Source organism: Thermobia domestica, chromosome 10, assembly GCF_964235325.1.
Source record: "Thermobia domestica chromosome 10, izTheDome1.hap1.1, whole genome shotgun sequence".
NCBI lineage: Eukaryota > Metazoa > Arthropoda > Insecta > Zygentoma > Lepismatidae > Thermobia > Thermobia domestica.
Genome location: NC_137463.1, coordinates 251,796,908 through 251,812,065, shown reverse-complemented (window position 1 = coordinate 251,812,065; position 15,158 = coordinate 251,796,908).

Below are 15,158 nucleotides of genomic sequence, written 5' to 3'. Positions count from 1 at the left end.
TAAGGGGTGGGTCAAGGTACCCCTCTCAAATTTTTAAAGGGGTGCATAAATGTACCTATGTCTTATGATAGGGAATAGACCCCTATACATAACCATATAACCATATAAGGTAATAGGACCTCATCCAAGAGGATAAATTGGTCCAAAAGACCAATCACGAGGTACAGTGTATTGCTTACGTTTATATTTTGACAATTTTGTAGCTCTAAAAGGGAACGAGGTGGACCACCCAAATTTATCATAATACATATTAGGGTCCAGTACTATAATACCAAATGTTTAAATTGAGCAATTTCCAAAATTTAAGGGGGTGGGCCAAGGTACCCTCCAAAATTTTTCAAGGGTGCACAAATGTACCTATCTCTTATGATAGGGAATAGAGCCCTATACATAACCATATAATCATATAAGGTAATAGGACCTCATCCAAGAGGATAAATTGGGGCAAAATACCAAACACGTGGTTGTACTAAAATTTGGCAATTTTGTACCCATGAAAGGAAACGATGTGGACCACCCAAATTTATCATAATACATGTTAGGGTCCTATACTATAATACCCATTGTTTAAATTGGTCAATTTCCAAAATTTAAGGGGTGGGCCAAGGTACCCCTCCCAAATTTTTCAAGGGGTGCATCAATATACCCATATCTTATGAAAGGTAATGGACCCCTGTATACGCCCATATAACCATATAGGGTAATAACACCTCATCAAAGGGGAGAAATTAGGTCAAAAACCTCCGAAATTTGAATTTTTGGCAATTTTTTAGTCATAAAACGGAACGACATAGACCTCCAATACAGATAGAGGTACATACTATGGTTCTAGGCTACCACACCCAATTTTTAAATTTGGCAATTTCCAAAATTTAAGGGTGGTGGTCCTATGTACCCCTGCCAAAATTTAGGGGGTGGGCCAAGGTACCCCTGCCAAAATTTAGAGGGGGTGGTCCTAAGTACCCCTAGGTCATTGACCCCGGGCCAAGGTCATTGACCTTTGACCTATGACGTCACAAAAATTTTTGCTGACTCGACTAGATATACGCGGACCCCTACTACTTGCATAGATAGTCCCACCACAAATTGTTGGTAATAATATATAACTTTGAAAATATACACTGTACACTGTAGGCCTATATTTCGTACGTGGTGGTAAGTTATTACCCAATCGTGTAGAATAGTACTTTACTTTGAAATTTGAAATAAAATGCAATCTTAATTAGTAGAACCACTGAAATTGATTTGGAGAGAAATGACTTCTTATTAACTAGTAATTTAGTTTTTAAATACGGCCGAAATTAAACATTTAGTGCAGAGATAATAATCAAAAAGTGTTTCTAAAGATCTAAGATAATTTTAGTTATTTAGGTAGCGGTATATGTTTCTTTGTAGTGATCTCTATTTGGCCCAGAAACATGATTTCCGATTGGTGCTTTGCAATACTCTGCTGATTTTTTTCACATTGCAGTTCTGAGATATTGCCCATACTTTTCTAATTTAGGTTAGAGTATATAAATCGTATCTACTTTGATCTTCATTCAATACTAAAGGTAAGAAATCAGACATCGAATGTATTGTTGCAAACAGAACATGTATTTTTTTTAATATTATTCAAAATTGAAACGAAGCATTTACATATTAGGTGCATTGTGCTGCCACCTACTGCCAGGTACTCATTATCAGCGACCTCAGTAGTCATTAGACATCGTGAGAAAGCAGAATGAGGCGTTCCGCAGAACTTAAGGACTTCGAACGTGGTCAGGTGATTGGTTGTCACTTGTGTCAGAAGTCTGTACGCGAGATTTCTACACTCCTAAACATCCCAAAGTCCACTGTGTCTGATGTCATAGTGAAGTGGATGCGTGAAGGGACACGAACAGCACAAAATCGTACAGGCCGACCTCGTCTGTTGACTGACAGAAACTGCCGACAGTTGAACCGGGTAGTAAAGAGTAATAGGCAGACATCTATGCAGACCATCACACAGGAATTCCAAACTGCATCAGGATCCACTCCAAGTTCTATGACAGACGTGAGGTGAGAAAACTTGGATTTCATGGTCGAGCGGCTGCCCATAAGCCACACATCACGCAGGTAAATGCCAAACGACGCATCGCTTGGTGTAAGGAGCATAAACATTGGACGATTGAACAGTGCAGGAACGTTGTGTAGAGTGATGGATCACGGTCCGATGGCAGGGTGTGGGTATGGCGAATGCCCGGTGAACGTAATCTGTCAGCGTGTGTAGTGCCAACAGTAAAATTCGGAGGTGGTGCTATTATGGTGTGGTCGGGTTTTTCTTGGACGGGGCTTGCAACCCATTTTGTTTTGCGTGGCACTCTCACAGCACAGGCCTTCATTGATGCACCTTCTTGCTTCCACTGTTGAAGAGCAATTCGGGGAAGGCGATTGCATCTTTCAACACGATCGAGCACTTGTTCATAATGCACGGCCTGTGGCGGAGTGGTTGCATGACCATAAAATCCCTGTAATGGACTGGCCTGCACTGAGTCCTGACTTGAATCCTATAGAAAACCTTTGGGATGTTTTGGAACGCCGACTTCTTGCCAAGCCTCACTGACCTACATCGTTACCTCTCCTCAGTTCAGCACTCCGTGAAGAATGGGCTGCCATTCTCCAAGAAACCTTCCAGTACCTGATTGAAAGTATGCCTGCGAGAGTGGAAGCTGTCATCAAGGCTAAGGGTGGGCCAACACCATATTGAATTTCAGCAGTACCGATGGAGGGTGCCACGAACATGTAAGTCATTTTCAGCCAGGCGTCCAGATACTTTTGATCACATAGTGTATACGACAAATTAGGGAATTCAAAACATTTAGGTGATTTGAGTTATTACATAACCCCTATGTCAAAAGCATCTTGCCGTCAAACTTCACTATGAACTTTAATTATAAAAACACGTGTACTATTTATTCATTTTTATTTATTGACAGCAGGCATTTTAAAGATTAATTTATGCCACTTCCTTATGTCTTGTTCTTCTTAAATGGAATGACTTTGTTACTATTTCAGTGCAAATGGTGAAACATGCAACAACAAAACCAATCAACAATAAAATAAATGAACCTATGAGATCATTTAATCTCAAAGGGCGAATTGGTTCTTCTTGATAACCTCCAATATCTGTAATAAGGATTTTGAAGTATTGCTTTACTACAGCATTAACTATACCACATTCTAATACCCGCATCCCATATGAATTAAATAGCTCAACAAGTGGTGAATTAACATTGAAGAGATAGGCGAAATAGCTACTAATGATTCTTTCCTCCATTACATGAAGTATTTTAAAGTTAATATTTTCTATATATTCTGCTCCAACAACATTTCCAGAAGATAAAATCTCTACTGGAATTGCTAACATTCCTTCAGCTATTAATTGGTTTAATTCTTGACCAGTTTTAAACAATTTTTGTCTTTTAAGAATATCTTGAAGAATACGTTTCTCTGACATTTCAAATGCCTCGTGCCAACCCTCATCAGCACTCGCCCAATGTAGACCCGACTGCTGCAGTTCTGTCAATGTGGTGATTGGAGCTTCGTTGATGGGCGCTGTAAGATATGTCACAAGGTTTGAGTTGTAAGCTGTTATCATCAGAGTCGATGTAATGAACATACAAAGTATCAAAAGCCTCAGTCCCCCCTGTCCCTCGTTTGGAACTGAAAGTCCCACGCTTATAGACACAGAATTGAGGATCGAGTAATCATAATTGAGAAACAAATTCGTTCCTTGGAACGGCGTTAACCAATTATAAAGAACAGAAATTAAATATATGGTAAGTGAATTAACAAACACAACCAATACGTATACAAGCCACAGATTAGGCTCAAAAGGTGAAAATATTGACCATAATCTGTGTTTTCTCTTCTGTAATGGAGTTAGAAATCGTGATTGGGATTCCCCGACTGGGATACTATATTGGATACATTTGTAATAATCAAAATTCAAATATTCTGTCGGTACTGCCACGTGATACTTGTAGCTTTTCAATCTTCCAAGAACTGTTTCTGCTGTGTCATTGTCTGTGATTTGCCCCCAAACATCAATAACATCAACATTCCATGTAAAGTTATACTTTCTTGAGAAATAGTGCATGAAAAGATAGTCTGGTCCGTCAAATGAATTTTCATTTACCGTGGTTAATGACGAATAAGGATAAAATGACAATCGTAAAGATTTACCACTTAAGTTTATTTTCTTATATAAATCAAGGCCTTTGAACTTTTTGGTCAATATTTCTAATTTCGTTAACTTCAGAGGATGTAAGTCATCAGTGAAGGTATGGGTTAGTAAACGAAATGCTGACTGATTTAGGGTATGTTGGTTGAGATGGGATGAAAAAATGTAAGTATATGGGAAGAAACGGAGCTCCTTGCATCGGTTATAATTCTTCAGCGAGATGTTGCTTTTTCTTTTTACTATTATGAATATTCTTTGTTTTCTTTGAGTTGCTCCTTTCGATGCTCTATACATTAATTGGAAAGTTGTGCAGATATCTTGTGTTGCAAGTATTATCATGTTGCAGTTTAGATTGAATGAATCCATAAGTAAACTCTGTTCCTCACTTGTATGGAGAGATGTTGAATTAATTATGTACAAAGGTGTTATTGCGTTTTCGTTTCTGATGTTTAGTATGGAAGTAATTTCTTTCTCTAAACTATTTTTATTATTATAAACCAGCGTACAGCTTATATTGGTAAGAAGTCTCCTGAAGAAGATTTCATAGGTACCCATATTAGCTTGATGTTCAAAATTGTCCAATGTTATCATCGAAATGCTGCCTGTGAGATATAGAAGCTGAATGCAGATTACTATTTTGTATAAGGCCAGGTACATCTTCTGCAATGTAAAAGAAAAATTAAATTATTCAATTTAGCTAATATACAAACCGTAACTAATATACAAAATTTTCACTTACGCTTCTTGAAGTGAGGTGACGTCATGAAAACGTTTTCCTAAGGAGACATGGAACTTTGTACTCTCATGTAGTGTTTATGTTTCGATTTTGAAATTAAATTATCTTATTCAGTTCTATGGAGAATAAATAATTTGTTTCTACTGGCCAATAAAGTTGTTATTCATTATTCACCCTTACATCAATATATTCGGTGGGTTTAAAGTTCATGCCGTTTTTGATTGATTTGGCAACATTTCACTGTGACGTATTTGTTACTCGTTATTCGATGTTTTTCTTGAGTGTGAAGATTGTTGTGAACAAGGGTTTGCATGTTGTTAGCTGCTAGTTTTGGTCATTTCCAAAGCTAATTAATATGGAGTGTCATGTAGCGAAAAATTAACACTCCCGATACATTTTACTCTTCGAGTTTAATGGAGAATGTAGTATTGCAGAAGACACAGGAATAATGTATGGTGTGTACGAGAATAAAGCATTTGCTGAAACGGTACGAATATAGTTTTCTCGTTTTCGAGAATTAAAAATCGACTTGTGTGATGAACCACATTCTGGAAGACGTTGTCGTTTTGATGAAGACTGTCTAAATCAGTTGGTTGACTATAATCCTCGCTAAACAAAGCGGGAAATTGAACAAACTATGAAATTCAATCCATTTACATTCATTGGGCAAAGTGGTGAAATTGGGTACAAGCGTACTGCATATGTTAAGTGACACCAAGAAAAATCAACGAACAACCATATGTTTGTCTTTGTTGACCCGTTTTACCTTTTGCCTTGTGAAAAACACAAACCATTATTTGGGAACATTGTTATAGGTGACGAGAAATTGTGTCTGAATGTGAACTTAAAGAAGATGAAAGAATGGCACAGCACTTTCGAAAAAGAAAGTAGCAACCTGTTGAAAAGAATCATCACACTCTCAAAAACTCATGTTGTGTGTTAGCTTCAACCAAACTGGTAGCAAACGGAACGAACGTATGGAAAAAACCAATAGATATAACATCTTTTTGGAGAACTGTATATACTGTTATACTTTATACAGCATCTTTGGTTGATGAACAGTTAGTTTCTTTGAAATCGATTTCCACATTCGCTATACGTACTAGAAATATTTCGCTAATTCAGTAGCAAATCAATATAAAACTTTCATTCGTTAAAAGTGCTTTATTAGAAATATATGTTTTCAATAAAATATCTTGACTCTCTAAGGATATTTTTTAGGAATAAAAATCTTATTTTCCCATAAAACGGCCATAATAGTTTAAGAATTTTACTATTTAACAAAATTAGTGCTGCATTTCTGGGATTAGAGGTCTTCACGGGCCGGAATTTTTAGCCTGGGCCCGGTCCGGAGCGTGAATTTATAATCTGAGGCCCAACCCCGGTCCGAAATATGTTTTCGAATTTAGGTTCGCGCCTGACCCGAGCTCGTGAGACAATCAAATAAGCCCAAATGAGCCCGAACTACAAAAACTTAATAATTAACGCAAAATGGTATTTTTCTAAACAGCAATTAGAGGTCTAATTTTGTAGTTGTGCTTTAGAAGTTCTCCACAAAGAACGGTTCAATAAACATACTTGTATAGAAACTTCCCGAGAAATATGATTGTATATTTAAAAATTTATGGTCCGAGCCCGGCCCGGGCCCGAAGTGATGTATGTTTTGTAGACTTGAGTCCGGCCAGCGGGCCATGTCGGGCTTAAGCCCGCGTACTAGGCCCGAGTAGGTGCAGACCTATAGCAGGATAGAGTTCTATTATATTCTTACATATTGAACAAAATAAGGAATAATTACAATTATGATATTTATTTCGTAACGTTATAAGATTCTTCTGCTTCTGCCTTTACTTAGAATACGCAGAACAGGATTAGGACCCTCAGACGCTCTCATATATACGTGGGAGCAATAATTTAAAATAAAATACAATTTCGTTTATTGAAATTAATTAGAACTAACACTATGATGGAAAATTATGTTCATATATTTCTACTTTATTTATATTACAAATGTTTTCTCCTATTCCTTTTTTTTAAATTGTTGCCTTTGGTCTGATCTTCATTCACCACTATTATCATTCATTCAAAATTTTTGAGGCCTCTGATCCAAAAAAATCCAATATATTTCATCCAACCAAACGTTTTCTTGTACGTCTTATATCTCGAGAACTGCATATAGTGTATCGAAAACCAAAACTACCACTTAACTCAGTATGATGTGTTTCTTCCGTAAAATATACAGAAACTCGATATAGAGGCAGTTCAAAAATTTTCTGGCTCCTGACCCAACATCTAACTATTGGCCAAGATCGGAATCTTTTGATCCATTTTTTGGATAATTCCTAAAATTCTTGTTAAATTGTTGCCTTTGATCTGATCTTTATTCACTACTATTATCTATCATTATCTCTGTCATTATTATTATTATTATATTATTATTATTATTATTATTATTATTATTATTATTAATTTTAGTTTCAAAGAAGAAGTTAGGTTTATGAAGAAATATATAGGTATGTATGTATGTTTCTTCCAATGACATTCTACATAAAGCTTACAAATTTCAAAGACTCCACGCAAAATCTCTTCTTTTTATTTATTCTACGAGAGGATTTTTCCCTACGATTTCGTGACCTAGTCGGAGCTCTGCAGTTTCTGAATGTTCATATTCATGTTAAGTATATATACATGGCCGTCCTGTGAGTTGTAAGCGCCCGGGGCAACAATTCTCAGGCGCCCCTCCCACCCAATGTGTTATGAAAACAACCAGAGTTTATTCTGAACTACTAGATTTAAATATGAAATGTAAGATCATGATGTAAGACAAAATAAATTAGTATTATGTCAATTTTTTAAAGTGAATGAATTTTATAGTTAAAATATAAAAGTTAATGAAAACATCGTTTTGAATTATTGAAATAGAGTGCCTTTCTTATTTATTTTGAACTTTACACATCAACATAGTAATAGTATAGAATATATAAATAACGATTCAAATATTTCAAGATAAAAGAAACTCTTCTCACAGAGGGCTAGATAGAGTTCCAGTTGAATAACCCTAGACGATGTTTTACATTACAGGTAATTTTCAAGTTCTATAGTCTATCGGGAGTCCCTCAAGGATCTATCAGGAGTCCCTTGTTCTTTCTTCTTGTTATTAACAATATTACTCTGTGTATTAAAACTTCTCAAGTTCTTCTTTTTTGCCGATATCGCAAATTATACTCCAAAGTAAGTTCAATTGATGACTGCGTAAAACTTAGACAGGATCTACAGAAAGTTCAAATATGGTGTGCTAAGAAAGAAATAGTCTTTAATGTATCCAAATATAAATCTGTATCTTTCACGAGAAAAGAAAATCAAATTATCTTTACCTATACAATAAGTAGCACTACCTTCCAAATAATATCAAAGATCTTGGACTTATATGTGATAGCAAATTAAACTTTGCTCAACACGTTGACGTAATAACGAGTAGTGCATATAGCAACCTAAGTTTAATTTATAGGCTAGGACAGGATTTCTACAACGAATCAACATTAATAAGGTTATATTTTTCGTATATGCGGTAAAAATTAGAATACTGTTGTATTGTTTGGGCACTAAATGTCATTAAATACTCTGAAAATATAGAATAGAAAATATACAGATTAAATTTTTAAAAATGCTTGCATACAAGAAACCATTTTCTACCCAAAATATATCCCTTATGAAGACAGTAATGAATTTATGTTTCAAACATTAGATAAAAGGAGATGGGTGTTTGACCTGTTGCTCTTACATAAATTATTAAAAGGTAGAATTGATTGTCCAGAATTAGTTTCAGAAATATTATTACGTCTCCCAATAAGGAAGCCGAGAACAGCAAACACTGTGGCATTCTATTGTAAAAAGCACGAACTAACATATTACATAAATCTCCTCTGTGAAGAATGTGTGTTTCATATAACAAAATGATTAGATTTCGTATAGTAGATCTATTTAGTATGTCCGAAAACAGGTTCAAATCAATTGTCAGGTAATAACTTCTGCATAATTAAACGACGGTATGTTTGTGTATGTGTAATAATGTATGTTAGATAATTATGTGCGACGCTATAACTGGGCATTAAGCCTGTTGTGTTCTCCTTATGAAATAAATAAATTTTACTTTGCCGTAACCTGGTCATTCTTAAAATATCTCAAAAAACATTATTTAAAAAAAATTCTTTACCAGCATAATCTGAATTCCTTGAATTAGGTTGATTTTTCGTCCCGTCACCCAGGGCGCCCCCCCGTTACGCGATGGCCATATATATATATATATCACGTGTTCTAGAAATGGCGCCCACGGTTCACAGAGCACTATTGTACAGTTCGAAATAAAGCGAAAATGGTGAATGACGTTATACCCTGAGGGGCCTCCTTCAGCCGCTTTGGGGAATCAACATTTCTCTATGTAGCAAGATCAAGATCACAAATTAATTTAGAACGATTAGCATTACTCTACGAATCCTTCTAGCAGTTGAATCGATTCCTACACTAATAATTAATGCTAGTGTCAATCTGTATATTCTTTAGCTGGCATCTGGAATAAACTGATGTAACTACTTGTTAGATTGGGAGATATATTGTAGGGTTCTTTGTCTGTGGCTTTACCACATAGTGCAATTTGCATATCCACAGAACCATATAATTATTTTTCTTTATTTCAAGTTGTAAAATAGTGTTCTTTGGTCCATGCACGAGAAGTTTAGAACATCCGACATATATATATATATATATATATATATATATATATATATATATATATATATATATATACAGTATAATGTTTTAATATTTTTTGGGGTCCTTTTTGAGATCCTGGTTCAGCTGCAACTTTTACCGTATTGCACCATACGGCTCATTAACCGTGGTAAATTGTATTATGAAACATGTCTGTGGTGTCCCATTCATTTGATGTCCTAATCACAGATGCCCTGATGCTTATTTTACTCCATGGTTGATGCAGCCGTGCTGAGATATATTTTGTTGTGGTTTCAAAACAATTTACAGCAAAATTGTTCTATGTACTTTCCCTACAATGCGCACTACTCTTGAGATTTCCCGAGTAGGTTCTGAAGACAAGGATTTTTGAAATACTTAATCGAACAAGATGGTGCAATCAGAACCAACTTTGTCCGCCGAAGACACTAGAATGTTGTGGAACTCTATATGTTTCCGCCATCCACCTGCAGGATTATCCTGATACTTAATAGTAGAAAACGTTGTCTTCGTTTGTGCAGGCGATGCAACAACGGGCGTGTGTTGGTCATAACACACATCAATAAGAATCGATTCTGCTTCGAGTACGATGATGAATTTCTACGTGTCTATGGAAATGTAAGCTAGAGAACACACTCAGCATGTTTTCGAGAACATTCTGGAATTTCTATTATTCTTTTCAATCTGTTAGAGGTGAAAGTCTTTTCTGTTCGCTTTAAACAGTAGATTGTTTATAGTCAACTTAATTGGCAAAACAGAACTATGTAATTGATTGCTCGCAGGGCATTATATCATTGCATTCACTAAATTATCTACATTACAGATTTTTTAACAACAAATACAAAACTCCTTTAATTTGAATCAACTACGGCGCGTATATAATCCCTTTAATTGGCGAAAAGTGAACGAGTTGTGTTAAAAATTTCAAATTTGGGTGATTTGCATATTTTAGGTACTAAATCCAGAATTTAGAGTGAAAATGAATTTATTATTTACAATAACTGAAATATGATACGTTGCCCACAAGCAACCATGCAAATTTGAGGTATCTTTTATGGCGTGTTTCCTCTCTCTCTCACACAATTTGTGTATATTTTTTTTTCTGGTTATGATCTTTACAATATCAAGCAATGAGATTCTGATTACGTTCTTCTAAGAAGATATATTTGGAATATACAAATTATATTCAAATAACCGTACACGTCCATACTTTAGCATATGATTGCTGACATCAAAACGTTCCTAAATATGGGGCACTGTCTTCCGAAGTATATGTGTGGCATAAATGAACGCTGCGTCAAAATCATCATCATCACCACACGGCGGGAGTTCAAGTGGTTCGATTTTTACGTTAATTAATACGTCCACGTCTCATATAGTCTTGCTGTTGAAAGGGACGTTAAACTCCAAATTCATTCAACTCATTAAGAACATAGTTGTGTGTTAAATACCAACTTGAAACCATACGTCCAAAATGAAAATTATTCATGCTTCTGATCTATCTCTCTATCTATAACTATATATATATATATATATATAGGGAGAGAGAGAGAGACAGGGACTAGAATAATTTTGTTGTATTTTTCATATAGCCGCAGTGGCTTAGTGGTAGAGCGTTCACCTCTGGTACATGGGGTTCTTGGTTCGATCTTAGCTTGCAGAAAGTGAAATTTGTGGTGGGGAAACACCGTGTATGCGTGGGTTTTCTCAGGGTTCCCCTGTTTCCTCTCACTTTCTTCGTTGCACAATTTTCATTCATTTCTCACCATCACCGTCTTCTTTACCTAACCGACATAACCATGGGACGTCTGACTTAAAGATTTAATTCCATTTCATTGAAAAAACGTAGTATAATTCATAATCTGCATCTTTATAAAGCAACTTGAACAATCATATAGATGTATAATGCTTGGAATTGAATTAAATCGCAATTTCAGTAATCTGCAATATCTTACGTTAGGTTTCTCATTTATTTACATCAAATGTTTAGTTATTTCATACTTTATAACAAGAAACATGAAATGCAATCTTTAGTTTTACGTCCCACGTTTATGCCGGTTAGGCTAAAGGAGACGGTGATTATGAGAAGTGAATGAAATGGTAGATGAAGAAAGTGGGAGGAAACGGGAGAACCCCGAAAAAACCCACGAACACGGTGTTTGTCCACCACAAAGTTGATATTAGCTACTATATAAGACACAATTATCTATACCTTTGGTGTCGGAGACCCTGGTTCGACTCCGGCGGGAGCTCATGTGGTTCGGATTCCATGTTAATCAGTAGGTCCCGTCTCATATAGCCTTGCTGCTGAAAAGTACGCTAAACTCAATATCAACTCAACTAAACTATTATCTATACATTGAATTTAATTAGGATATTGGCAGTGTTATCATAAGAGTAAGTTTATGAAAATGAAATGTATAATAATGGTTTGTATAAAATAGAGTTTGCATAATGTTGTAATGCGCAACTAAGGTTGCAATAGTGGACAGTTCAAACTGTCAATCCCATCATTCTAATTATTTCACTTCAATATTCACGTTCCAAAGTGGTGACCGAAATGCATTGATATACAAGACAAAAGCAAACAAATAGTCCCTGCTCACACGGCGAAGTCATGGACTAATACCGTAGTCATGGACTCCGTGTACGAATCTCGCTGCGATAATAATTTCTCATAGTCGGCATTCAATTGCTATGAAGCATGTTTTTACTTTGCTGAAGCATTTAGATCTCTTCTATTTCTAGCAGTAGCTTCTATTTCTATCAGTATGACAAGTTGGTTGCTCCAAAAGCTCATAAAAAAGTAGTAATAATTTGCTAACAGCAGGGATCCAATCCTTTTTCCGATATATATTGTTTGACTTAAAGTAAGCAGTGGACTGTTTAGTATTCTTTTCTACCTCCCTTCAGGCAATTTTTACACGTTAACAGACAATATTATACTGATCTTTTAATAGTCTCTAGGCATAAGACAAAATTAAAATGTTAACATGCTCTTCTGTGAGTATTAACTCAGCAGAAGTTTCGATTAATGTTTACTTCCTATGTTTTTGCTGCCTTTAAAAATGACAGGTATTTGTCTTGGGCCGTATAAAGACATTATTTCGTTCCATTAGTTCTTTTTTTTAACGTTCATCCACTAAAGCTAAACAATCATCTGTTTTACAAAAAAAAAAAAACAATATGGAAAGTTTTACTTTCTTGTTTAAAATTTAATCCTTTTTCAGTGCTATATGCTAATCAGTGTTATATTTGTAGAGTGGAAGAGAAATTTACCTAATTACTGCTTTCCCAAGGTGGAAAGAGTAGATCCACCCGTGTAGAAACCTAACAATTCTCATAAGCATTATCAGTTACGGAATATTCCTTTTACAATACTGCAACTATAGTTTGCATCTCAAGTAATATGTAACATAATAATAATAATAATAATAATAATAATAATAATAATAATAATAATAATAATAATAATAATAATAATAATAATAATAATAATATTTTATTATCAGACTTGGAGAGATTTTATGTGATACATGTATTACCGAAAATAGTCACTACTTGTAAATTGCCCTGGAAATTAATTGATTTACTTTGAGCTCTATAATATATAGCAAATTTCTTGTTTTACTCGTAAGTAACCAAATCAAATAATGATTAAGGAAATTTACGTATTCGTTTAAGTTTTGAGTCTACAATTTATCATTCCATTTCAATTTACATTATTCTATAATAATTGTATATTTTCCTCAAGGCAACATTTTTTTCCGGTTAATGATTCTATTACGTGAGTCGCAGTAGTGAAGTCCATTGCTTGTGGTTGAAGCACTGCACAAGCAGGATGTAAAAACAAAATTTTATTTTTCTCTGTATTTTTTAAAACAAAATCCGAGTTACCGTTTAGAAAGAGCTCAACAGAGTCATCTAATCGTACCATTATTCTCTGTATAAGGTAAGCCCTGTGGCCTAGCTGTAAAACAACTCTGGTGCAAAGGGTGTGTGGTTCTGCCTAAGTTCGTACCAAATAGAGTTTGTGGTGGAAAAACAATTTGTGCGTGGGTTTTCCCGTTTTCTACTAAGTTCTTAATTCTACTTCGTTAATTACCACCGTCACCACCGTTTCTCTTAGCCTTGAAACATTACCATGAAACGGTAAAGTAAACAAAAACGGCAAAAGAAAAAACAAAATAATTGTCATTGGATTGTCTGTGAACACAGTTGCTCGTGAAAGGAGCTTTTCTGTCATTACACTCATCCAAATAAAAATAAGATTTATGTTATATGAAAAATTTTCGAAGTTGATTCTGTTTAACTTTTATTCATATGTAGCATATTTAGGGGAACTTGCAGAGATGGGAGGGGCGAACGGGGCCGTCGCCTCCGGCGCTGATAGCAAGAGGGCTCCGAACGAACAAGGAGAAAGAAAAAGTTTTGGAAATGAGTAAACGACTCGTCGCCCAAAAGAGAATTGGCGACTTGTTAAACCAATATTCTTGTCGGTTTTGCAACGAAATAGATCTGTAAAACAATTTCTTGGTTGTTCGGCTTGAAATCGTAACGTTTCAATAAGAGTCACAATAAGTTTTTATTTATTACGTAAAGAAAGTCATTATATATGATTTCGTAACGATGATGTGATATACAAGCTGCCGAGTAAGGACTTAGTATTCGCAAGAGCATTTTCAAAATTAGAAATGGTCAAAGTCTGAAACATGTGTTCGACGTTTCGATGGTAATGACTTTGCTTAGTTAGTCACGCTTTCTTACTCAATCAGATTAATAATGATTGTGAGAATGAAGCCATGATAATAACACGGGTGAAGACACACACACAGGCTCCTATTTACACAAGTAAAAGGAATAATAATTTGTGACTTGAAGCACTTGTACAATAGGGGCTTAACTGCACCATTTTCCGCGAGGACATTACAAGAGTTAAATATTCCTTCATAATTGTATAATATGCGTAATTTATTTTTTGTATTTTCTTGTTAAATATTTATCTATTCTGTGTTAATAAATTTTCGTTGGTTTTGTTATAAATTTTTCTAACTTTTAATTAATCAATACTAATTTGAGGTACTGGTGAACAGAACTTAATTCTGCACAAACAAATTCTGTTGATAAAAAAAGAAATATGTAGATTGAAAAATTATCGTCTTTTGTAATATATAAACAGCTCAAGGATCTTATAAAATAGAGAATCTGCCCTTACAACAAAATCTTGAAGTCATATGTCACAGTTTCGCCACCTCTACTCTGCCCACTCCGCCCAAAAGGATCGCAATGTTTTGAGACAACAACATGGCGGAAATGAAAGTAGCCAATCAGGCAATGGCAGAAACGAGAGTAGCCAATCAGACCTGCCGATGCTCGGTTGTTTTTTGGCTTCATCGATTTAATAGGATGAAGATACATATGGGCAGATCCACTATTTATAACATACTTGAAACAGCTACACAGAAACAGATTGTA